We start from the raw sequence: 24,587 nt of genomic DNA, 5'->3' as shown, positions 1-24,587 counted from the left end.
TACCCAAATCCCTTCTCCATATTGTAACCAGAATACCCATCTAAACTTAAACTCTCATCATGTCTTTCCCTTGCTTAAGAAGCCTTAAGAATAAAATCTTGACTTTTTAGCCTCACATTACCCAATGGCCTCTACATTCTCTTTGCTCAGTGCTCACAGTTGTCAGCCTTACCCTCACTCCCTTGCATCCTCATTTCCAGGAATCTGGAAATGTTCATTCTTTGGACTTTTAACATGTTCTTCCTCCTAGAGTCTTTGGTGCTGAAAAGGAAGTCTGTTTATATCAAGGAACACCACTATAATGATAAGCGTCCAGAACTTAGCAACAGGTGAGTAAGGGAGTGTCTGTGGTTGGGGAGGGAGGGGGAGATCAGATCAAGCAGGAAGCAGTATATGTTAGCCCTGGGCTGCTCTGAACCCTTCAGAGGGCACCTACTGGCTGAATGTGGCCCCGGAACTCTGCTTTGTTTTATTCCAAGGCAACGGATAACTTCAGCACTCCCAGGTAGCTAATCTAATCCTGGCAAAGGTCAGGAAACCCCACCAATGGAAATGGGTCCTTCCTGCAATAGGGGAGGAGATTTTCAGGGCAGAAGCCAAACTGGGAGCACTCTGATTGAAAGGCTTTTATGCTAAAGGATTTGGGTTTCCTTTTTTTTAAAGCCTTTCTTAAAAAAAAAAAAAAAGTAGTCGAGATGCTGTCAGGCAGCTCCGCGTCTCCATTAGAATTCAGAGTATTCCACGGTAATTACAAAACAGCTGTAATGGAAAATTGGTAGTCAAACCCATTTTCCAGCGACTAGAACGGTGAATGGGCTCCATTATGTTCCTAATTCTCATTAACTTAATTTGCATAGGAAACAATGAAGGAATACATAATGAGGTACAGTGGGCTAGCAGCCCAGCCCTCACCCCCCGAAGAGCTGGGTGCAACCCACAGTGACCCACTCAGAGGGAGGAGAAGCCCAGTGCCGCGCTGGACTCCACTCTTCTCCAGTGACCTGTGGCTGCAAGCCAGAGCTAGTCAGGGCCAGCGAGGTGGAGGGTGACTCCAAGATTACCTTGCCTCAGCACACACGATGCAAGCTCCATTTCTTTGCCCACCCCCGCCCCTGCTTCTGGTAAGACGGAGAACTGGAGCAGAAGGAGGAGGGAACGTGTTTTCGGGTAAGCAATTCCAGGCTTTGGCTGTGTGTGCACGCATCTTGCTTCCTACAAATCTGGTTTAAGTATAATTAGCCCTGGCAAAAGGATGAGATCAGCAACCAGGGAGCTGGGTGGGTTAAGGATGCAGGGATGGGCCTGAGCTGGACTCCCTTTGGGAGGTGGGGTCAGTGGGGCCTCAGCCCAGTCTCTGCTCTAAGCAGTGACCCCATAAGACCAGAACCACTACTGACAGACCAAATGGAACTCGAGACAGAGAGGGATCACAGCCAGAGCTCAGAGCTGGAACAGCTAAGTTATCTCCTGACTCCATCCACCAAGCTGTGAGTAGTAGAAGCCAGAAGTTCTACTCTCTACTTTAACAAATAAAATTATGAACTGAAAAAAGTGGTACATTCAACTCACCATTATTGAGGATTTATCATATTTCAGACACGATACAGGACAGTCTCACTGAATCCTTACAGCAAAACTACAAGATAAAATATATCCATTTCCCTGATGAAGAAACTGAGTTCAAATAATTCACTATGCTGGGGTTATTTAGTTATTCAAAGGAGAAGCCAAGACTCAAGCTGTCTTCTGAACCAGCTAGACTAGTTAGGTCAATGCTCCCCAAGCTTGTTTATTTCATGGAACACATGGAAAATTATAACATTTTTATGGTACCCCAGCATGAAGGAGGGGGTACCTGTAGCCTGGAGGAGGTGCCCCAACCTCTAGCTGGGTGAGAGGATCAATATTTCCAGCCACACAGGTTGGAAAACTCAAGTGTAATCCATAGGAAAAATGATGGTTCCTTGTGTAGATAATCCAAGAACTATCAGGAAGGTGGGTCTATCCCAACAGTATTCCAAGAGTACCCCTGGGTGAGGCAGAAGTGCCTGAAATGCCACTGTTTATTTGGACTAATCATTGCCTTCCTCACATTCCTCTTTTTAAATGCTTATCTCTGTGGATGGTGTACAACCTTCATCTCACAAAAAAATGTAATTTAAGGAGTATTTATCTTTTTTAATTTTTTTTTAATATTTATTTATTTTTGAGAGAGAGACAGAGACAGAGACAGAGATCAAGCAGGGGAGGGGCAGAGAGAGAGGGAGACACAAAATCCAAAGCGGGCTCCAGGCTCCAAGCTGTCAGCACAGAGCCCAACGCGGGGCTTGAATTCACAAACCACGAGATGGTGACCTGAGCTGAAGTCAGCTCCCCATAAGGAGTATTTATCTTAAAGTAAGAAGACCTCAGTTAGAACTCTAACTCTGCCACTTAATAGCTGGAAGACCTTATGCAATTCACTTCCTGGAAACTGCCCACATAACCTTCCTGCTGTTCAAACTCTGTAAATGTATTTACCACAGGCTTTCCTCCAGGTGGGAATGGATCAGTGGAACTCAACATGCCAAAAGGAAGAATGGCATAGGCAAAGTGACTGAAAATAACCCCTCCAACAACCTGCCTTACCCAGCTGGTCCACACTAACTCTTTAAACAGCAAAATCTTCAACAATTTCCTGAGAACCTACCAAGTCCTGAGCATCACACATATGTGGTTTATGATCCCTGAATAACAGAGATCCCATCCCCGATGAGATGAGTTTCTTCATCACCATTAGATGAGGAAACAGTCATAAGGGGGTAAAGCCACAGAGTCAAGTGTTCTGCCTGATCTGAGTGTCCAGCTCTTTCTCATCCCAAATCCTGAGCCCTCTTTGTTTTTTGAAACCAATTTGTCTCTTCTTTGGCAAAACTCCTTCTGCACCTAGAGTTGATGGCACATAGTCTTCAACATTTCAGTGATTTCTTCATGTTCAAAGTATATTTGGGAACCCAGGCATGTCCCATCTCATTTGCTCCCCAACCTCATCCTTGGAAATTCTGTCTGCATCTAGGAGACCTGGATACACACAGTTTAAGCAGAATTTTTGGTTCACTTGACCCATTGGGTTGGTTCTTCATATGCCATGCCCATGAGGCCCAGACAGAGACACCGTTGAGAACAAAACGCAGTGATCATTCATGTGTGAGACTAAGGAAAACAGCTAGTCTAAACTTGTGTGGACAGATTTCCTGCCTTTCTGTCTGTGCCCACCAACAACCAGTTCACACAGTGCTTGGTAAATGTTTGTGGATTAATGGATTGACTTACTGCCTTCATTAATACCAGGGCTATTTACTAAGCACCTGATATGTGCAGTCATTGTACCAGGAGTCGTAGAGAACTTTACCTTTCTCCAGTTTGCACAGCACATTCTGATTTTCTATCTACATCTTCATACTGTTACTCAAACTTACTTGGCTGGGACTAGGCACTGGGAGAAGGTCCTCCCTCTTGATACTAACCTCATGGTTTGGGGGTATGCTGGAGGTTATGGCAGGAAGGAGACCAAGAGACCAAATCCAATGATCTAATATTGTTCTACTTCGCCCTGGTGTTAAAGACAAATACCAGATCTTCTATCTAACCAAGCACCAATCCCAAGCAATTCCCACTCTCAGGTGGATTGACTTTTAGGTTAGTTTTCCTGTAGGAAACTACAGTCCCTCGTCTCTCTATATATAAGAGAAGAAAGCTGAAGATGTTCTAGGAAGATTCAGGGCTGGTTTGTTTGTTCCCTTCTTGGGTTCACTCAATGGTACTTAACACACCAACAAAAACCCACTTGTGGTTGAAGTTTCCCACGCAGAGTTGCAGGCGCTCTGTGTTCCCTCAGTAAAGAGCCTCTCGCTGCGTTCCCGGGAACCAGCACCGCACTGCACGGCTTTGCCAACTGCGTCACTTTTAGATTCTGGGCTTTGAAACCAAATAAAAATTGATATGTGTGTAATCACATTTGTTTAATTAAAGTAACACATCTGTGCAGTAAATATTCCAGCACGAGCTGGTCAATAGCAAATCCTCAGCATGTACAGTAATAATTGACTAATGTAATTAAATGCATGTCAGAGTTTTAAAAGAAAATATAATGAGATTTCATCATTTTATATGTACAGGTAATTAGTTCTTAGGAATGTGAGTAAAAGCAAATTATCTACAGATTTGAACTATCAGCAGATAATTCAAATGACCTAGTTTAGGAGAGAAAATGGTATCTAAAAATGAGAGAAATTCAAACCAAAACAAGCGTTCCCTGCGATTAAATCTGAAAGCTATGTTAAGAAATGAGCATGTATAATTTTGCTCAACATGTTTCCATCGAGCTTTCATTTTGGATGAGTTGAGCCATAGTGTGAGTACCAGGTTGGAGTGACATCTCTCCTGGCTCACACTCCTCTACTGGCTGTTTAGGCATCCAGGAAACTTTTAGTACCAAGCTCTGGGTCATTTTTGACAAGGCTTTCTTTTGCTTTGTATTCAAGCTGATTCCATCTTCTGCTACTTCTTAAGAGTTCCTATTTGGCCTGAGTGTTATCATCCTGACTTCTGGACAGCATGCGCACAGGAGGGCTGTGGGAAGGGCATTCCAAGAGTAGAGAACAACTTGACAGATGCAAGGAAGTAGGAAAGCACATGGCCTGTTTGGGAAGCAGCGAGGAGCTCAGTCTGACTGGAGAAGATTCCAGTAGGAGAAAAGAGCGAGCTACCACTGTCAAAATAGGCTAGAAGTGATGGGCAGAGACTTGAATGCCAGCCAAGAAACTTGAACATCTTTTCTCTGAAGGCAATATGGAGTTGTTGAAGATGCTGTTTTCTGCTACTTCACTCAACCCTAATCAGATCGAATGCTTCAAAAATCCCAACATTTAAATGTGAAGTCACTGCTCATAGAAATGGTCAAGTCCTCAAGACCCTTAAGATGAGGGTCCTTCCTCTCCAATGGGAAGCTGTCTGGAGGTTTCTCCCTCCCTCCCAGTGATTCCTCAGTTCAAATACCTTCCCTTATCTACACTCCCAAAAGTGATGACACTCTCCCCTTAATGGCCTCTCTTCATGACTATGGCTCTGGACTGTGAATCCTGCCTTGTGTGAATCTTATTGCCATAACTGGACCAAGGGTGGGCAGGGACAGTGTGAGCCTATTCTGTGCATGTAATTTAAATATATATACACAAGTTGTTTGTTTGCATCTTTGCTGCCATGACCCTGTATCAGGAAAAAGCAGCGAGAAGACTGAATGACCAGGACAAACACAAGACATGACCATCATCTAACATGAGAGAAAAATGTTCCTCACCAGTTGAAGGGCAGAAACTTTACTTGGTGATGCAGTTAGTGGTTGTACTGAGGGACGTGCCCTTACCCACTCCCTGGCTTGCATCCCTCTTGATCAGAGCCTTCCTTTTGTGAGAAAGTTTGTGCTGGTGCATCAGTGTCAGCACGGCCCCACATGTAGGGCTTCATCATTGCAGGTTCCTTCAACAGAAGTAAAAACGCAGAAGTGATAATGAAGAGGGGCACCTGGGTGGCTCAGTCGGTTAAGCGTCCGACTTCAGCTCAGGTCATGATCTCGGGGTCTGTGAGTTCGAGCTCCACATCAGGCTCTGTGCTGATAGCTCAGAGCCTGGGGCCTGCTTTGGATTATGTGTCCCCACCTCTCTCTCTGTCCCTCCCCCCACTCATGCTCTGTCTCGCTCTGTCTCTCAAAAATCAATAAATGCTAAAAAAAAAAATTTTAAGTGATAAGAAGGAAAACTACTTATTAGAAGAGACATATCAACAAATAACAATGTGTAGGCCTTATTTGTGTCCAAAAAAACCACAAACTGAAATATATATATAAGAAATGGATAAATATGAACACTTACTAGATATTTGTGCATAAAGAATTTTTAAGTTCAAGTGTGATCACTGTATCATGACTATAACTTATCTTTTTCAAAATAGCCTTTACAGATATAAATCAAAACACATACAGGTGAGAGGATATAATAATGTCTATATTTCTTCCAGAATAACACAGGAGAGGGTGGAAATAAGTGTAGGTAAGGATACGAATGAAACGAGAATTGCCATGTACTGATAACTGTTGTAGCTTGGAGATAAGTACATAAGGTTCAATATACTAGTTTCTTGGTGTCTGCATATATTTATGTTTTTTCATTAAAAAATTATGATGTTTATGATTTGCAGTTAGCCAAGAACAGAGGTCTTTCTGGGCTGGGTTGTTACTTTAGGGCTAGGGTTTGAGGTTGAACTGAAGCTGAAGATCTGGGTTCCATTTGTGGCTAGGGTCATACATTTTAAATTTATCAGGTATAGAGCAATATATTACCAAAGAAAGAGTCCAGAAGTGGTCAGAACAAGGTAGCAACTGTATGATCATTATAAAAGGGTAACTCTGAGTGTGGGTTTGGGATCAGCCTGTGTGTAGCTTAATATGAAGCTGGGACTAAGAAGAAACTGTCTGTAGCCAAAGTAGGAGGTCATTCTTTCTTTCTGGAGTTGAAGATGGTCTAAGCCCTCAGTTAGGGAATTATCTATGTCCAGAGCTAAAATTCACATCTGTGGCCAAATGGAGAAGAAAGTGTGAATATTTTCTGTGGCAATGGTATGACGTAGATGGTATGTTGGATCTAGCATGATAACAGCTCAATGACTGAGACTTGGAGCCAATGTGTAGTTAGGGTCAGCTTTGACTGATTTGGGGGAGTTAGTTTGTAACAGGGGTTAAAGAAGTCTATAGTTTGGTGTCTTGATAGGGTTAGGAGGTGATTTCACACTCTGGGCTGCATGTCAGAGTTACTTAAGTGGTAGAGGGTGGGAGGTGGCATAGGTGCTAATGCCTAGGTCCCAACTGAGCCAAATGATCCCAGGACTCTGAGGCCACAGCCTCAGCTTTAGTGAAAACGAACTCTCTTGAACCAGAGAGACCAGACCAAGGGATCTTTTTTATCTAAAGTTAAATGGTATTCTATGACTAAGTTGCAAGTGTAAGGGGTCAATATGTAGTTACATAATAGAGAAAAGGTATTTGGGCCCCAAGAATGATGCAGCAAGTTTACTTTATTAGCACTGTATTCTAATCCTAGCAATCCTGATTGAGACCACTTAAGAAGCACATACACAGAATATGATGCCTTGATTTAAAAAATTCTACTGGCCCATATTTGAATCTTTTTACCTGAAGTAAAAATGGGTTTCTCCACTTAAAATGGGTTTCTCCAACAGTAACTGATCTAGAGACTATGGCCATTCAACAGACCATGAGTAAAATGGCTAATTAGGATACTGAACCCCTGACTTTGACCTCAGTTGATCCATATGCCAGTCTGCTTAGCTAACTCACCTAGCAGGACCTTACCAATAGCTCTACATAGTAAAAGGTATATTAGGCAATGGGATTGAAGGGAGATAAAGTCAGTTAAGTTTATTATAAACTTAAATGATAGAAGAAGATAGAGAGGGAGAAATGCACCTCCTAACTTTTCCTTAAACAGTAAATGCCTTCTTTTTTTTTAAGTTTATTCATTTTTGAGAGAGAGAGACAGAGCTTAAGCAGGAGAGGGGCAGAGAGAGAGAGAGACAGAGAGACAGAGAGAGAGAGAGATGGAATCCAAAGCAGGCTCCAGGCTCTGAGCTGTCAGCACAGAGCCTGATGTGGGGCACAAACTCATGAACTGTGAGACCATGACCTGAGCTGAAGTCGGACACTTAACCAACTGAGCCACCCAGGCGCCCCATAAATGCCTTCTTAGAGAGGTAAAATTCTGCAACCCAGTATTTTCCTCTGTATTCCAATTAAACAATGCATAAAATACATACTGTGCACCTATTCTTTGTACCTGTGAAGGTGTTAGAGTCATAGCCCTGTTCAGAAGAAGCAAGTGATCTAGGATATCAGGAGCTCAGGGTCAGCTAGACAAGGAAGACATGGGAGATGATGTAGATGAGCAAGCAGAGAGATGGCAGGGTCACAACACCACTGGGCTGACCCCTGTCAGTTAAAAGGGCTCCAAAAGGTCTCCTAGAACCCATCTAGAAGAAGAGCTAGTCATTTTTTTTTCCCTATAAGATAGTCTCTGGTACCTGGAACCAATTGGAATGCTTCTTACCTGGGTCCTGAGACCACCAGCAGTGTCTACAGTTCTTTGGGGATGGCCTGAACTCCAATTAGAGTCTTGATCTGGGTGCTGGTAACATTAAAGAGCACAAATAAGAGGTAAGTATGGGAAGAAATGCTATAAGAAGAAGGGCTCAGAGAATTGGGAGGTAAGGTAGGTTGAAAAGTTTTGTTGCAGTGGTAGACACTGTAGTTGTCTACCAAGTGTTATCACCTTTCCTTCCTACAAACAGAACTCCAATTTAATTCAGAGAGGCAATGCACCCAGTTTTGAAGACCATTTCCTGGAAGACCATTTCCAAATAGCATTCCTTGCTATTTGGGTATCAAGTGATAAAAGTTATGACCAATGATATTCATGGAATTCTACTGGAAGGATACATAAAACACTTCTTCCTCCTTTACTCATTTTTCCAAGTTCCAAACAATTCTCTTCTTGCAGCAAGGATAAGAGGCCTGAAATCATCAGTTCATGGAAAAGACCATCCCCAGGCATGTCTCAGGATTGAATGCATTCTTCTGGGCCATTCTTCTCCAGCTACTGAAAAGAAAACAGACCTATTCTATGCAGATGCCACTAGCCTATGTTTCTGTGCTGGATCCTGGGATGGTGCTACAGGTTGTTATACATTGCCATCTATTTGGCCAGGATATTGAGGAGGCCTTGCCAACAGGAGAAGTGCCTTTTCTCCCACTGCTTACCCAAGCACTAGCAACACTAGGAAAAGGATATGAGTAGCCCAATTCCTGACCCCATTCACCTACAGACTTGTGACATCTACAGTGGAAAGGAGGAAGGCTGCACAGATGACTTGCAAGAATTCCTTGAGGAATAGTGATGGCTATGGTGAGAGCTAAGACATGCTGGATTCTGGGTTTGGAACAAAACTCTTCCATCTTCACTCTGAATTAGTTTAGGTCACAGCAAGCTGCAGAAAGTTTAGTAAAGCATGGCCAGCCACAGAACATGCATCAGTGACTGTTGAGAATCACAAGACCATGAGGCTAAAATACTGATCAAAAGCTCTGGGAGTGCCTTCTGTAGCCAGAAAAAACCAAGGGGAGTACTTAGCTGAGCAAAAACCAGCCGAGAGGAAAGAACTAGACCTCAATTGTTTAACTTACTGAGGTTAGACCTCAGAAAATAACTTTCCAGCTCTTCTTCTCAAACAAGCAGGAGCTGAAAGCTCTTATCCAGGCTGAGTTACTTGGAAATAAGATCTGGGAATGAAGGAAAGCCAGGTTGCCTCTGATGCTAAAACATGCGTCAAATGGAAACCAAAGGCTGTGTTTGCAAGGATCATAAAGTCCAAATGAGGATGAGAGAACCAAAGAGCAGGGGTCCAGCAGAGAGCAAGCAAGATGGAAAACTTGAGTTCCTGAGGAGGGAGCCCATGATAGGGAAGATGCTGTGACAGCTGAGTTCAGATAACAATATCCCTGTGTGACAAGTATTATTGTTACTTGACAAGCACTATTATTATTAATATCTGTTAATGCAGATGAGGAAGCTGAGGGTCTGCAAGACACATTGTCAAGCAGTCAACAAATGACAGGATCAAAGACAGAAGTGTGACCCCTGAATCAGAATTATTTTGTTATTCCTTTGTGGCACTAATTGCACAGTGAAACAAATTCAGTGTGTGTGTGTGTGTGTGTGTGTGTGTGTGTGTGTGTGTGTGTGTGTGCGCACGCGCTGGGGAAGGGGGTAAGAAGGCAGAGGGTTAGCCAGAAGAAAATGATGATAATAATGGATCGTCCTGAATGTCTAGCAGGGAGATTTTTACTTGACTTGACAGTAAAGAAGATCCATTGTAACTCCTTGAACCAGGGCAGAGACCATAAAAGTGGTGTTTTGGGATGCTTAATCTTGCAGGAAGAATTGAAAGATAAAAGGTTTGGGAGTGAGGCACTCGGGCTTCACGAATCAGAGTTATCCTCCTTCCCCTCCTTGGCTACTGAGTCTAGGATAACAAGCTTGTTTCTTTGTCAGTCTCCCCTTTCAGTCTCTTTGTTTCCTATTTTTAGGCTGGAGTGAATGTTACCAGCTATGATTACTTGTATTGGGATTTGTACCTCTGAGAGAAATTTTCTCCTTAAACACAATCCTCACTACTCTTCATTTCATATGAAGGAGAGAAATGTCACAAGCAATGCTTTCCCCAGCTACGTTCTAGGGCTTAAGTTTACCTCCCATCTAAAGGGGAAAACCCTATAAACACAGCCAAGCAGAGCAGGCAGCCCTATATCTTAGAAGATGGGATCCTCGTGGATAAGAACTTGGAATAGATGGTGTCAGGGTCTCCTCCAACTCTGTGATATCATGATGATGAGATTCTAATTCTTAAAAATGTGTCAAGTTCAGCCTTCTGTCTTTAAGCAGACCTGCACTCCTGGAGGAAGCTCAATTCCTGGAGCTTGCCAAGCCTTTCTGCATTCCAGGGTTTTGGCACTTGCTGTTTCTTCTTCCTGGATGGCTCTTCCTCTTGCTCTTTGCAAAACTGGCTCATTCTCTTCCTCCAGGTACTTGCTTTAAATGTCTTTTGCTCACAGAGGGCTTTCTCAACCACCTACGTAAGTAGATCACTCTATTTTTTTCTCATCTTAAAACCCTGGTTATTTCCTATATGGATTTTACCACACTCTGATAATCTCACATGTTTCTTTGCTTGCCTGATGTTTATCTGCCCAACAAAAATACTAACTCCACAGATTGTTTATGAATGGACTCCCAGGATGTAACACAATGTCTAGCACATAGTGGGTACTTGAGAAATACTGGATGAATGAATATCGGATGAAAAGATGGATACATGGATCGATGACGGACAAAGGGAGAGAGGGAAGAGTGAAAAAATACTTTATTAAGTGTGCCATGACAAAAGAAGTGTTCTGAGGTCAACTGGGCTTGCGAAATATGTTCTCTTCCATTCTTGGTAATTTACAGCACACATTAGCAATTTAAAGGGTCTGAAAATTCCCTGTAAGATAAAGCTTGCTTAATTTTATTTAACCCAGCATTTCCTAAACTTGTTTTAACTTAAAATACTTCTTTTTCATGATACCCTTACTTAACATTCTGCCAAAGAGTGTTCTTTAAAAAACTAGTTTGGAAAATCTGCTCCTTTATAACCACTGCCATGTTGAATAGTAATTATTTTTAACTCCCCTTCCAGGCTGTGAGGTCCTTAAGAATACAGACCGAGACTTACTTATCATTTTACCTCCATTGTACAGCACAGTGACAGGCACAGAGCTAATACTCAGAAATAACTGAAGTATTGAAGAGGAAGGAAAAAAGGGAGAAGGAAAAGACAGAAGAAAGTAAGAAAGCAAGGGAGGGAGGACGTAGCTGGGTTACTCAGCAAGTAATTGCTCCCTGATATGTACCTTCAATTGACTTTAAGGCAAATAACAAAATGCTAATAATGACCTTACAGAAGTCAGAATTACTTTAACCATCTCAGATAAATTCCAGATTAGTAATTTACTAAGGGTTAGAATTAGAGTTAATTCACAATAAACACCCCCCCCCCACTCTCTCACACACACATGCAGACATAGTGTGTTATGATGAGGATGAGCTCTCTCCTATTTCTGAGAGTAATATAATTATTTAGAATGGCAACAGTTTTATATACTTGTTAAGAGTATAGGTTTTGAAGTCAAATCCAGTCTCTATCATTGTCTGAGTCTGAGCTGCTATAACAAAATATTATAAGACTGGGTAGCTTATAAACAACAGAAATTTATTTCTCACAGTTTTGGAGGCTGGAAAGTCCAAGATCAAGGCACTGTCTGGTAAGGGCCTGCTTTCTGGTTCATAGACAGCTATCTTTTCATAGTCTCCCCACATGGTGAAGGGGTGAAGGGGCTCTCTGGTATCTCTTTTTAAAGGGCATTAATCTGGGGCACCTGGGTAGCTCAATCAGTTGAGCAGCTGACTTTGGCACAGATCATGATCTCACAGGTCATGAGTTCAAGCCCCATATGAAGTGCAAAGCCCCATATGAAGTGCAAAGCCAACTTCAGATCCTTGGTCCCCCTCTCTCTCTGCCCCTCCCCTGTTTGCAGTTTCTCTCTCTCAAAAATAAATAAAACATTTAAAAGGGCACTAACCCCATTGATGAGAGCACCACCCTCATGACCTAATCACATTCAAAAGTCCCCACCTCCGAATACTATCACATTAGAGATTTTGTTTCAACATATGAAGAATGCCAAGGGAAATGCTTAACTCAGAAAAGCAGTGCTCTGATTGTAAAATTTCAGGCCCACAGAATGCCAATCTCAGGGGCTGGGGCTCTTCAAATCTTACCCCAAGATTCTAATACCCCTTTGAAATCACACACAAGCTCATTTCATCTAGCACTTTGCAGACTGAGAGGCTGGTGGGAAACCACAAATAAGAACACTTCTTCGAGAGAAAATTCCACCCACACTGGCTTGTGGAAATGCACCTGGAGCTGGTTTTGTCCTTGTAATCATGCAGGATTCATTCCTTTTTCTCTTCACTGCTCTTTGGGTTTCATAAATTATAAACACAGGTCATTTCTACCTGCATAGTTTCTGAACACATCTAGGGATGCGAGGTGTTGGAGGGGCCGCAAGAGGCAGGATGAGCCCTAGTCTTGACCTAGAATGGGATTAAGGAGGGGTGGGGTGCAGAGGGCATGGATAAAAAATTAGCACCTACTTGGTGCTAAACACAAAATAAACGCATAAGACTCTTTGAAATTAATTGAATATAAGAATACCATCCAAGAATTATTATTTTTAAAGAGGATTTAGGTTCAGAACAAATACAACTCCCTTTTTCTGACTTCAAATGTGCCCCAGTTATGGCCCAATGGAAGAGTTACATGCTCAAAAGGCTGCCAGGAACTCGGAGAGTAGTATAATCCCCCTGCTCCTGGACAAGACTCACCTTAAATCAGCTCAAATGATCTTTACCTTTCTTTTAAATAAAATTTAAACCTATCTAGAAAATCCCAGACTCATAGAGGTGGAAGGGACTCCTTCCTGAAATCCAACATCTTTGACAGATAGCCAGATATGTTTGGCTGGTGAAAGAGGGGTTCAAAAGCTTCATTCCTACATCTTTAATCTTTAGAAAGTTCTCATATCAAGCTGAAACTTGCTTCACTGTAACTTCTCTCTGTTGGTCCAGTTCTACTGTTTACAGCCAAGCAAGATAGGTCTGCTCTCTTCTATTTGATGCCCTTTCATTCCTGACCCCCACCTCCCATCATCTCTCCTCGGCACTAAACATCCCCCTTCTCTTTGAATGTTCCCCACATGCTGTGGTTTCCAAACCCTTTACCATGCCCGTGACCTCTCTGTGAAGCCACTGCTTGTTTATTTTCTATCTTAAAATGTGTCTACTAGAACTCAGTCCAATGCCCCAGATATGTTTAAACACACATAGAACAGGCAGACAATCAGTGGTTAGGAACAACAGTTTCTGCAATAGATACATTTGGTTCCACCACCTCCTAGCTCTGTGTCCTGCTACAAGTTAAATATTCAGAACCTAAGTTTCTCCATCCATAAATGGGTGTGATAATAAAATTGTCATGAGTCATAGTCATGTATAAAAGGCATTAAGCACAGTTTCTGGTACATGGCTAGTATAAAATAAACGGTGGCTATAATCAATGTTGATGTTATTTGTATTATTAGACATGATATTCCACTAATGGTGTAAACTTTTTAATAGCTATTCATGCTGTTCATTTACAAAAGATGAGTCAGCCAAAACACAATTTGTTTCCGTGAGTTATTATGGAGCAAATATCTCCCCTATCTTATATTTGTATAACTTGTAATTTGAATCCAAAATCAGAATTTGTCTGTATTCATGTTTATCTACTGGCTCATTGTTCCCAACATACAAATATTATCTATTATGAGTAAAAAAGAAAATACCCTCCCTTGGCCATGAGCCACACGACTTGACCACACAGAGTTTGGAAGCTCTTCTAACATAAGCAGAACCCCCATGTAGTTGGGGTCATCTTGTGTCATGTTTTCTTCCCCACCCCCACCTTGGGGTTCCAGTGCCCAAACTTCCACCATTAGGATTTTAACCTATGGATTCATTCAACGAGTTAAGTGCATGGGTATTGAATGCCTTCTCTACAGCAAGTGCTTCTCTTAACTGTGTCTATGCAGTAGATGAGGCAGGCAAGACCCCTGCTTCATGGAGCATTCATCCCAGAGGGGGAGACAGATGAGCAAGACGAGGACACACCACATAAGGTCAGATCATGATAAGAGTTATAAGGAAATAAGGCAGATGGCAAGATGGAGAGGGAGGTGGGTGGGGAGAGGTCCACTAGACTGAGTAGTTCCAGAAGGCACTTCCTACTTAAAACAAGGGTAGGAACTGCCAGAACCAATAGACGCGCAAGTCAGCATTTATCAGTCCGTTTGGCTGTTCCTTTTTTATGGACATGAATGACACCATGCAAGTCATATGAAAGTAGCAAATTGCTCTACCTTCAAAACTCCTCAAAGGCTGGCCCAGGTTGTCTACCCATAGCAAGCTCCTTGCGCTTATCAGACAGAACTTCCTTTGCCATTGCCAGGAATGCCAGCAGCTCAGTGTGGTAATCTGGAGCATCATATGCTCTTCGGAAGTTATGAGAGTAATTAAAATGGGAAAACATATTTTTACTAAATTGGTTCACTTGAGAAACAAATCTTATGGGATCCATAAGGAGCCGGGTACAATGGGTTTATTTGTTAGGAAAGAGCAGAGGAATTGTTTCTCTGGAGCTCAGACCAGGGAGAGCCCAAGCTCACTCCCTGGATCTCTTCAGCTCAATGTTCAGAGATCTACCCTCATTGGACAAGTTGATTTCTCATGAAAAGAGATCTCTGTCTTTTCTAAAATTTTTTAGTGTGTATTTTTGAGAGCAGAGAGACAGAGCATGAGCTGGGCTGAGGCAGGGAGAGGGAGACACAGAATCCAAAGCAGGCTCCAGGCTCTGAGCTGTCAGCACAGAGCCCAACGCAGGGTTTGAACTCACAAACTGTGAGATAATGACTTGATCATAACCTAAGCCAAAGTCAGACACTTAACCGACCAAGCCACCCAGATGCCCCATGAGATCTCCCTCTTTTCTAACCAAAAGATTAACCGATGAGTTCATAACCTGTGAGCCAAGGGCTCGTAATTGATGTTGTTCTCTCCCAGCGTTCCAGGCGACCTGCCTTTTATAAGCAATTTGGCCTGTATTCTTCCCAGGGTGGCCTCTTACTAGCTTAGTTTGGGCCTTTGCTTTTTCCAAACCCTAGTGAAATCACATAAGAATATGGGAAAACTTAACAGTGTGGACTAATAAATACACCTTGGCCAGAATGTGAGGAGAATCTCCACTGGTGACATGAGCTCTGGAGCTGAGATGTAGATTAACTTGTTAGGTGAGCCTGATACAGAAAACAAGTTCACAGGCCTGAGAAGATGGCCTCACTTTTTCCTGTGGAATAAATCCTCAATCAGTGATCCAATATCTACCTCACCAGACTGATGGGCCAGTCACCCAGTATTGCAAAGAGGAGTCTCCTTTCTTAGGTAACCAGGTTGCTCTTTATGTCCACTCCATCCCACCACAAACTCTTTACTGATTCCTTCAACATACACTCTCAAAGTACCGTTTCCCTGGAATAATGCTATGTGCTATGTGTAGTTATGGATATATGTGTGCAAATTCATAGAAACTTTCTGGAAAGATTCACACAAAGTGTTCATGGTAATTACCTCAGGGGAAAATGTGAGTTGAAGGAAGGGTGGTCAAGTAGAATTTTTTTTAATGAAAGTTCTCAATATTTTGAAGGAGAGTATTTCAGGAATTACTTGTGCAATGAAAATTAATTGTGTAAACACACACACACACACACACACACACACACACACACACTACTAGTATATGAATAGAAATGAACTGGATAGACTTTAAGGGGAAGAAGGAAGAACAGGCTCAAACTTCCACAGAGCAGTAAATATAAGAACATATAAAAGAAATAGGATTTCTGGGGAAATTCTACAACCAACCAAGTGATCATTCTGTGAAAACTATATGCAAACAACATGTCTTCTGAATAAAACTGCTCAGAAGCATATTAGTTAATCCAGTAATAAACTGTATTAAATAATTTAGAATAAAATATTGGGATTTAAAAGAAATGATGGTGATGGGACACCTGGGTGGCTTAGTCAGTTAAGCGTCCAACTTCAGCTCATGTCATGATCTCCAGTTCCGTGAATTCAAGCCCGGCATTGGGGTCTGTGCTGACAGCTCAGAGCCTGAGTCTGCTTTGGATTCTGTGTCTCCCTCTCTCTTCGTCCCTCCCCCACCAGTGTTCGTTCTCTCTCTCTCTCTCTCTCTCTCTCTCTCAAAAATAAATAAACATTTTTAAAAAATGTGAAAGAAATGATGGTGAGTATCAAAACTATATGTAGAATTGAGACTAAATAGTTGTAGGACACGTGGATTCAAAATGAAATATTTTTTCATTGAAAGGATATATATATATGTAAAAATGATAATCACTAACATTCTGGTTCTGAAATTCCCCAGTACCCACAAAAAACCAGGAAGTGAATGGAAAGCTAAAAGCATGGCATGAAGGAAAAGGGCACTAATTTCCTCATCTGTAGTGTAGGCAATTGACTTTTTCTGCTTCATTTGGGGCAAGTTACTTAAACTTTCTGTGTCTCTGTTTCCTGCAGTGAGGACATAATGAATAAATATACATACATTGTTTAGCATAGTACATGGCATATACTAAGGGCTCAATAAACATAAGCTGTAATACTAATATCATAATTATCATTATTATAGCAACTTTGATACTTCTAAAAATATAGGAGTAAGTATATGTTAAGCTACTCAATTTTTAGTAGAATTAAAAACCAGACTCATTCATAATTCCATACTTAATTCACAAGAGAAAACAAGAGTAAATAAAATATAATCTATTTTCAAACGACACAAAACCAAAACAAGAGAAATAATAAATTAAAAGCATGAAATAAATGTAAGAAATGAAAAATGAACACACTGTGTCATTTAAGTGTTATTATTGGCTACAATTAGCAGAAACCCGGATTTATATTGGCTCAAAGAACAATAAAAAAACTGTCTAATTTTATGTGGCAGGAATGCAAGATGTAGGACAGACACAGGGCCATTGATTCCGAAGCTCAGGGATATCTTCAAGAACCCAGGTTCTTCCCATCTCTTTGGTCTGCCATCCTCGTGAGGACATCAGCCTCAGGCAGTCAGCAACATGGCACTCTGTGCTCTATCGCAGGTCCCGGTGCAGTACCCAGACCTGATGAGGCCTGGCAGAGGAAGAGAGACTTCCATTTTCTGAGGCTTTCTTAGGAGCAAAGACAGCCAGAAAAGCCTCCAAACCCATTTCCTTTCTCAGTGGCTTGGCCAGCATTTGAATTACCGGCTCATTCCTGAACCAGTCACTGGCACAAGGTGGGATTATATTTGGACCAATCAGCCCCACCTCAGAACTGGGGTAAACTCAGGTTGCCCTGGAGTTCAAGGAGAATCTGGAATTAGGTAGGCTCCTTCAGGACAAAGCAGGAGAAAAGAGATGCTAGTCAGGGGAGAGCAATGTCCACTACGTGCATCAGTTTTAAAATAACTATCAATCTAATTATTTCCCTCATTAATAAATAAAGTCTTTTTTTTTCTCCTTGGTCAAAATACAAAATACACAAGATGCAACTCAAACAAGGTCAGAAATAGAGGTTAAATGCTTAGCCAAGATGTATGTACACAAAAAGGAAACAGGGATAGAAATTGCAAACAAAGCATTAAATAGGCCAAGAGGGGCATTTTAAATTGATTATGGGTATAATCCACAATTAGGATACAACAAATGCATGTCTTCATCTCACATTATATTATAGCATCATGAAATGTAAAGCAGAATCTCTGACAAACAAGAAAACTGAGAACCATGTAGTAATCACAGAAAAGTTGGACACGTTTTTCTATGGTTCAGGCTGATCATATCGTCAGAAAAGAACGCAGGATTCCATATAGTATGATTAATGTTTATTTAAAGTATTTCTAACTTAAATGTCTTCTAACTGCGCTGGTCTGGCGTAAAATAAAATTCATTTGACAGCTCCATTTATGACCATTGTAAGCACCCGTCTGACCAGGCAGGCAGTAACACCCTTGAAGCATTTCCTTGTTCCTTATAGCCCCTCTCAGGGCTCCTCAATCTCAGAGCTGCTTCAATACCAAAGACCATGCTCTTACGTTCCTCTGATCCGGCTGCCTCCTCCAGCTGCCCACCCCTATCTTTCCTGTAGCTGGGCCTGGTGAGGGTCAGTTTGCTGCCCGCCCACTTTGCAGAGGCTTCATTTCCCCTTCTCTCTCTGCACAAGTCTTAAAGAAACCTCTCTTTTAAGTCCCATAGCTGAGAGCAGACTATGTAGTCTTTAGCAAGGATGTGCTGAGAGTTTATAAAGATGGAAAGACAGAACAAATTGTCCTTGCCAACAGATGCACCCACTTCTGGAGGTGCCAGACCCAGGCCTGTCCCTGGGGTCCCCCCCAGTTGCCCTCCCTGCTCTAGTCTTACTCTCCCTGAGATTCACCCTCCTGTGCAGCTGTGTTCTAACGTATCTTCTCAGGCTAAGTTCTGCCTCCCCAGGCTTCACCTCCCCAGTCCTGACTCTTGTTCCAGACACTGGCTGACCATGGGAAGGTCAGTTGGATTTAGATGGAATCGTTCCCTTCCCCAATAGCTGTGTGTGCTCTGGTCCCATTGGTGATACCAGACATTTTACCTTCTATCTATTGCATTTTCAAAACTCTTAGGACTGAATTTCATCTTAGGTGTCTTATACAGACAGGTATCTAACTCTATATACCACCAACAGGGAACTCTATCTTTTCAAATGTGCATGAAACACTATGAAAATGCATATTAACCATAGTAAAATCTAAATACATTGCAAAGAAGAAAAATTTTGCAAATAAATTTCAAAGAGCAGAAACAACAAAATACAACCACTTGGAAAATGAAACCGTATTCCTAAATTTTTTAAATTGCTATTTAGAAAACTGTAACAAATAGAAAATTACACAGAAAAACTTTTGTGCTATAGCCAAATTTTTTTCAGTGATAAATATGAGGCCTACAAAATTAATTAAACTAAATTCCTACAAAATTAAAAATGAAATGTAAAAATAAATGAACAACACATCCGGCTTAGTTATCAGAAGAAAATTAAGATAAACTCAAGGAAAGCAGAAATTTAAAAATTCATTTAAAAATAATGAATTAGAAATGATAAAATCAATAAATCCCAGAAATAGAGTTGAAAGGAAAAGCCAAATAGCTAAAAATTGAGCAAGTATATTCAAGTTCAAATAAAGAAGACACAAAAGCAGGGCGCCTGGGTGGCTCAGTTGGTTAAGCATCCAACTGTGGCTCAGATAATGATCTCACAGTTCGTGGGTTCGAGCCCCACATTAGGGTCTGTCTGTGCTGACAGCTGGAGCCTGGAGTCTGTTTGGATTCTGCATCTCCCTCTCTCTCTGCCCCTCCCCTGCTTGTACTCTGTCTCTCCTCCCAAAAATAAATAAATGTTAAAAATCTTTTTTTTAAAAGAAAACACATAAGCAAAAAATTAGAAATAAGAAAGTAAATATATCCATAACCTTAAAAATAAAACAATGATGAAATGAGTAATTTTATATTAAAATATAAGTGAATCAAAACTTAATCATGAAGAATAAGAGTATATGAACTGATGAAATACAATGAAAATATCTCATAATGTAAATATTTATTACCTCCTAAAAGGCACAAGAAAATACCTGAGTTCTCAAGGAAATACTGAATTCTCAAGGAAAAATTTCCATGCTATGTTAAATATTCCAGAGTTTACTTTTAATGACATTTCCAGTTTGTTCTCCACAATCCCGATCCCTAAACTTGACAGAGAGAATGCACATTTGTATATCCACATGCCCCACACACATACACACAGAACCAAACACACACACCTACAGATTCTACTTACTGACGATACAAATGTAAAAATCTCAAATAAAACAGCAACATAAATTAAAATCATAAGCATACCAAAGATATACATGATCAGGTAAACATGACTTCTGAAATGTAAAGGTTGCTATGATTTCAGAAATCCACCAATATCATATCAATTTTAAAGAATAAAAATATTCCTGATACTACAAATAAAGGCTTATTCCTTTTTAAAAAATCGATCTTAAAATAGTAGTGGAAAACAAAATAAAATAAAAAATAGTAATGGACACTTGTTAAATGATGAAACATCAAAGGATTCTACATCAGAGTGAGCACCAATACAAAGGATACCAGATGTCACTGCTTTTACAGAGTACTTTGGCAGATGTGGCCAATGCAACAAAACAAGAAAAATAAGTAAGATTTATATATTCAAATAAAGGGTGCAAAAAGAATACATAAGAGAAGTAACCAAAATACTTGTGAACAAATACAAAATATGCTCAAACACACACACACACACACACACACACACACACACGCATGCATGCACACACACCTCACAATGGCTTTCCATAAAAAAAGAAAAAAGAAAAAACCCCAGCAAATATCTGAAATATCTATCAATAAATGTAGGAAGTAAGTAGCATTTGACAAAGAAAACTATTATACTTTACTGAGGGGCATGAAAATGTCTTGAAGGAATTAAGAAAGAAATAGTATTCCTGAATAAGAAGAAATATGTTTTTCAAAATAATATTGTAAGTGTGTATCATTTCTTTCAAGATAATTCATATGTTTCAGTTTGCTTAAATCAAAACACTGAAATTGTTTGAAAAGGTAATATAAAAATTCATCTAGAAGAATAAGCAAAGAAGCCCCCTAAAAAGAGAGTAATGAAAGGAGACTAACACTGCCAGATAATAATACTTACTGTGGTATAAAACTCAATAATTTTTTTAATATTTTATTTATTTATTTATTTATTTATTTATTTATTTATTTATTTATTTTTTTTACTATATGACATTTATTGTCAAATTGGTTTCCATACAACACCCAGTGCTCGTCCCAAAAGATGCCCTCTTCAATGCCCATCACCTACCCTCCACCCATCAACACTCAGTTTGTTCTCAGTTTTTAAGAGTCTCTTATGCTTTGGCTCTCTCCCACTCTAACCTCTTTTTTTTTTCCTTCCCCTCCCCCATGGGTTTCTGTTAAGGTTCTCAGGACCCACATAAGTAAAACTCAATAATTAAAGCAACGTGGTGCCAGAGCAAGAATTGTCAAATGAATCAATGGCATAGGGAAGCAGTTCCAGGAACAGACCCTAATACAAATTAAAGTTTAGCATTTGACCAGGATCACATTTTAAATCCAGGGAGAAAGAAAAGAATATTTAATAAATGACTCTTAGATAACTGATTACATATTTGAAAATAAAATGTTAGATTTCTGCCCAATACCGTACCCCAAAGGCACTGACCCATTAATTATAAAATGGAATGAAGGGAGGGAGGCAAGGAGGCGAGAGGGATGGAAGGTTAAACCTAAGAAAATGTGTGCTGTTTTTAAACGTGATCTATACCTAAAAACAAAGAAAGACATCCTTAAAGGATAGGATAGCTAAATTTTAATACCTAAGTATCAGAAACTAATGTTTGGAGTGGGGGAATCACTATTTAATTTCTAAACAAAAGCAAATATCTGGGGGCAATATTTTTACCATGTATCAGAGCTCTACAAAGAAAATAAGATCAATGGAAAATCAGAAAAAAGTTTCAGCAGGTAATTCACAAAAGGAAAACAAAAATAAGCAATAAGAAGAATTTAGTATTTCATGCAAATTCAAACAATAATATAATTTTTTTACCTATTTATCAAGGTATTTTTCCCTTTTTCAATGCTTCAATTTTTTCCTTTTTTTCAATGCTGACAAGGTTGCATTGGAAATATGTACATCCAAATATTGTTAATGAGAGTCTAAAGTGGTTCAGACTTTCTAGAGGATAATATAGCAATAAGTATCAAGACATTTTCATTTGTTAAAAATCTACTTTTAGCAATACTTCCTAGGGAAATAAGTTGAGGTTAGCCCCAAGATATGTGTATAAATATGCCCACAAATGTTATATTTTTAATTTAAAAATTAATAAAGAAAAACCTTTATACCTTCAAGTAGGGCTTTGGTAAAATAAGTTTCCAAAAGTCTAACAAATGTGCTCATGATGTAACATTTTAAGTGAAAAAGTCTGATAGTTAACTTTACCACATATAGCATAAATACAGACGTAAATTGGTAAAACAAAACAAACGTAGATGAAAAAGAAGGTGGTGGGGGAGGAAAGAGAGAGAAAAACACACCAAATGTTAACTAAGAAGTGGGAATATAGATGGGTTCATGTTTTTTTCTTGTATCTTCCTGGGTGTTTTTTTTTTTTTAATGAATAAGCATCACTTTTAATACCATAAAAAGATGTCATTTTAAAAATAGTCACTGTTTGCATCAGAATCCTTATTTAGGTGGAAGTATTTGGATTAAAATCAAATCTTCTTGAACTTATGCTTTAAGTGTTATAGCCAAATAATCATCACCATTTGTATCCTCCTAGAAACCTGTGTTAAGCCCCCTCTTCATTGAAGGCAGGCAGTATGTACTAGAGATACAGGTACATAATAAATTCACCAACTTCAAGAAATTTGAAGTCCGATTTGGCCTTGTATGGGGGAATTGATGCACCACTGAAGATTTAACTTGTCTTGTATTTATTTAATTTATTTTTCTTTCTCTAGGCTAGAAATACCTTAGTCTCCCTTACGAGGATAAATCACAATCGAGGTACAAAAATGACTCTTTGCCTTGCAGCGGATATGAGAGCACATCATCAGGGAAAGGGCGGTAAGTATTTTGCTTACCATTTGCTTCTGTGCTTCTGATAAAAAGAAAATGCCTCGCCCCATGGTGGTCCCGGGGAGGTAAAAAGAACGGTTTTTCAGACAGGAGAGCCCCTTCTGACAATACAGCTGAGGTCTTGGGGGAAAGTCATAAATAGAATGAGCCAGTGAAGTACAAGAACTATGGCCCAGGGAATTACAGCAAGGAGCAAACTTGACTTTATTGGCCTCAGGGAGCAAACCATTCCCCACGCAAGATCCTGGTGAGGGTCTTCCTCTCTCCCAGGGCAAATTTGAAAAAGATGCTCATAATATATGTCTTGGTCAGCTTTGGCTTCTATGACAAAATACCATAGACTGGGTGGCTTACAAACAGCAGAAATTTATTGTTCACAGTTCCGGAATCTGGAATCAGTGTGAGAGATCAGCGTGCCAGCACAATCATGTTCTGAGAACAGCGTGCTTTACAGTTCCTGACAACCGGCTTCTCGCTGTATCCTCACGTGGCAGAAATAGGGTGAAAGAGCTCTCTTTTATAAGGGCACTAATCCTATTCAAGAAGGGTCTGCCTTCATGACCAATCGCTCCCCAGTGGCCATCACCTCCTAATACCATCACACTGGTGGTTAGGATTTCAACATATGAATTAGGGAGGACACAAACATTCAGTCCATTGCAATATATTAAGTGAAAAATCCTGATGCGTAACTGTATCATGTATAGAATGAATATGAGCTTTAATTTGTAAAATGAAGCAAATCTCTCATCCAGTAGTGGACCACCAGGTGAGGACTCTACAGAAAGGGCTTTCAGCAGCAACAAGATGTGGCAGCAAGAAGCAGCAGCAGGACCAGGAAGAGCAGCCCAATCCACAACCAGGGCACTTGCCACACAAGTTTGTCCTTTAAAGATGACACCTCTTTCATTTGGATTTATAAGGCTTTGCAGTCTAATTTTTCTCAAAACTTGATTATACATTTAAAGACAGGAGAATCCCAGTAAGGAGAACTACATAAGCAAAAGTGAAAAACTAGAAATGCTATCATAGCTGTAAGAAGCAGTAAGTGCCTGAATTCTCTTTCCATGTGTTTATTATTACAGTTTGTCTGTGCTCTAAATTTAAAAACTGTTTATCCCTCCTCACATCAGAATGTGTCAAAAAAAAAAAAAGCATAAGCTACATTTACCCAACTGGATTTGTCAAGATAGAAACCATTTTTTCCTTCTTCCCTTTGTTTTACTCAAGATATTTGGTCCTCCTACTTGGGTCCCAAATGGGAGAAAATAATAATCAACGATTGATTTATTTGTGTGGACAAAATGATTTGATGCTGTTTCTTGTCGTTGACAGAATGATCTGGGTGGAATTGCATTCCATTGATAAAACTGTGATGAAATGTTATTTGTTGGATGAATAAAGTTAGAAGTCAAGAGAAATTGCTTTGGCTCACATGATATTTTTTCAGCCGTCAGTCATTTCTTGGCATTT

At 40.3% G+C, this 24,587-nt stretch overlaps 1 long non-coding RNA gene across 1 annotated transcript; it reads left to right on the top strand.

Moving 5' to 3' along the window:
- The first annotated feature begins 1,029 nt into the window (after nucleotides 1-1,029).
- On the top strand, nucleotides 1,030-24,258 carry LOC109493055. Its single transcript, XR_002147076.3, has 3 exons — nucleotides 1,030-1,167; nucleotides 22,997-23,102; nucleotides 23,870-24,258. It is a non-coding gene; the product is annotated as an uncharacterized LOC109493055 (long non-coding RNA).
- Nucleotides 24,259-24,587: the final 329 nt, after the last annotated feature.

This window comes from Felis catus, chromosome D3, assembly GCF_018350175.1.
Source record: "Felis catus isolate Fca126 chromosome D3, F.catus_Fca126_mat1.0, whole genome shotgun sequence".
NCBI lineage: Eukaryota > Metazoa > Chordata > Mammalia > Carnivora > Felidae > Felis > Felis catus.
The sequence above is the reverse complement of the archived record's forward strand: the minus strand, read 5'-3'. Positions and strand labels throughout refer to the sequence as shown.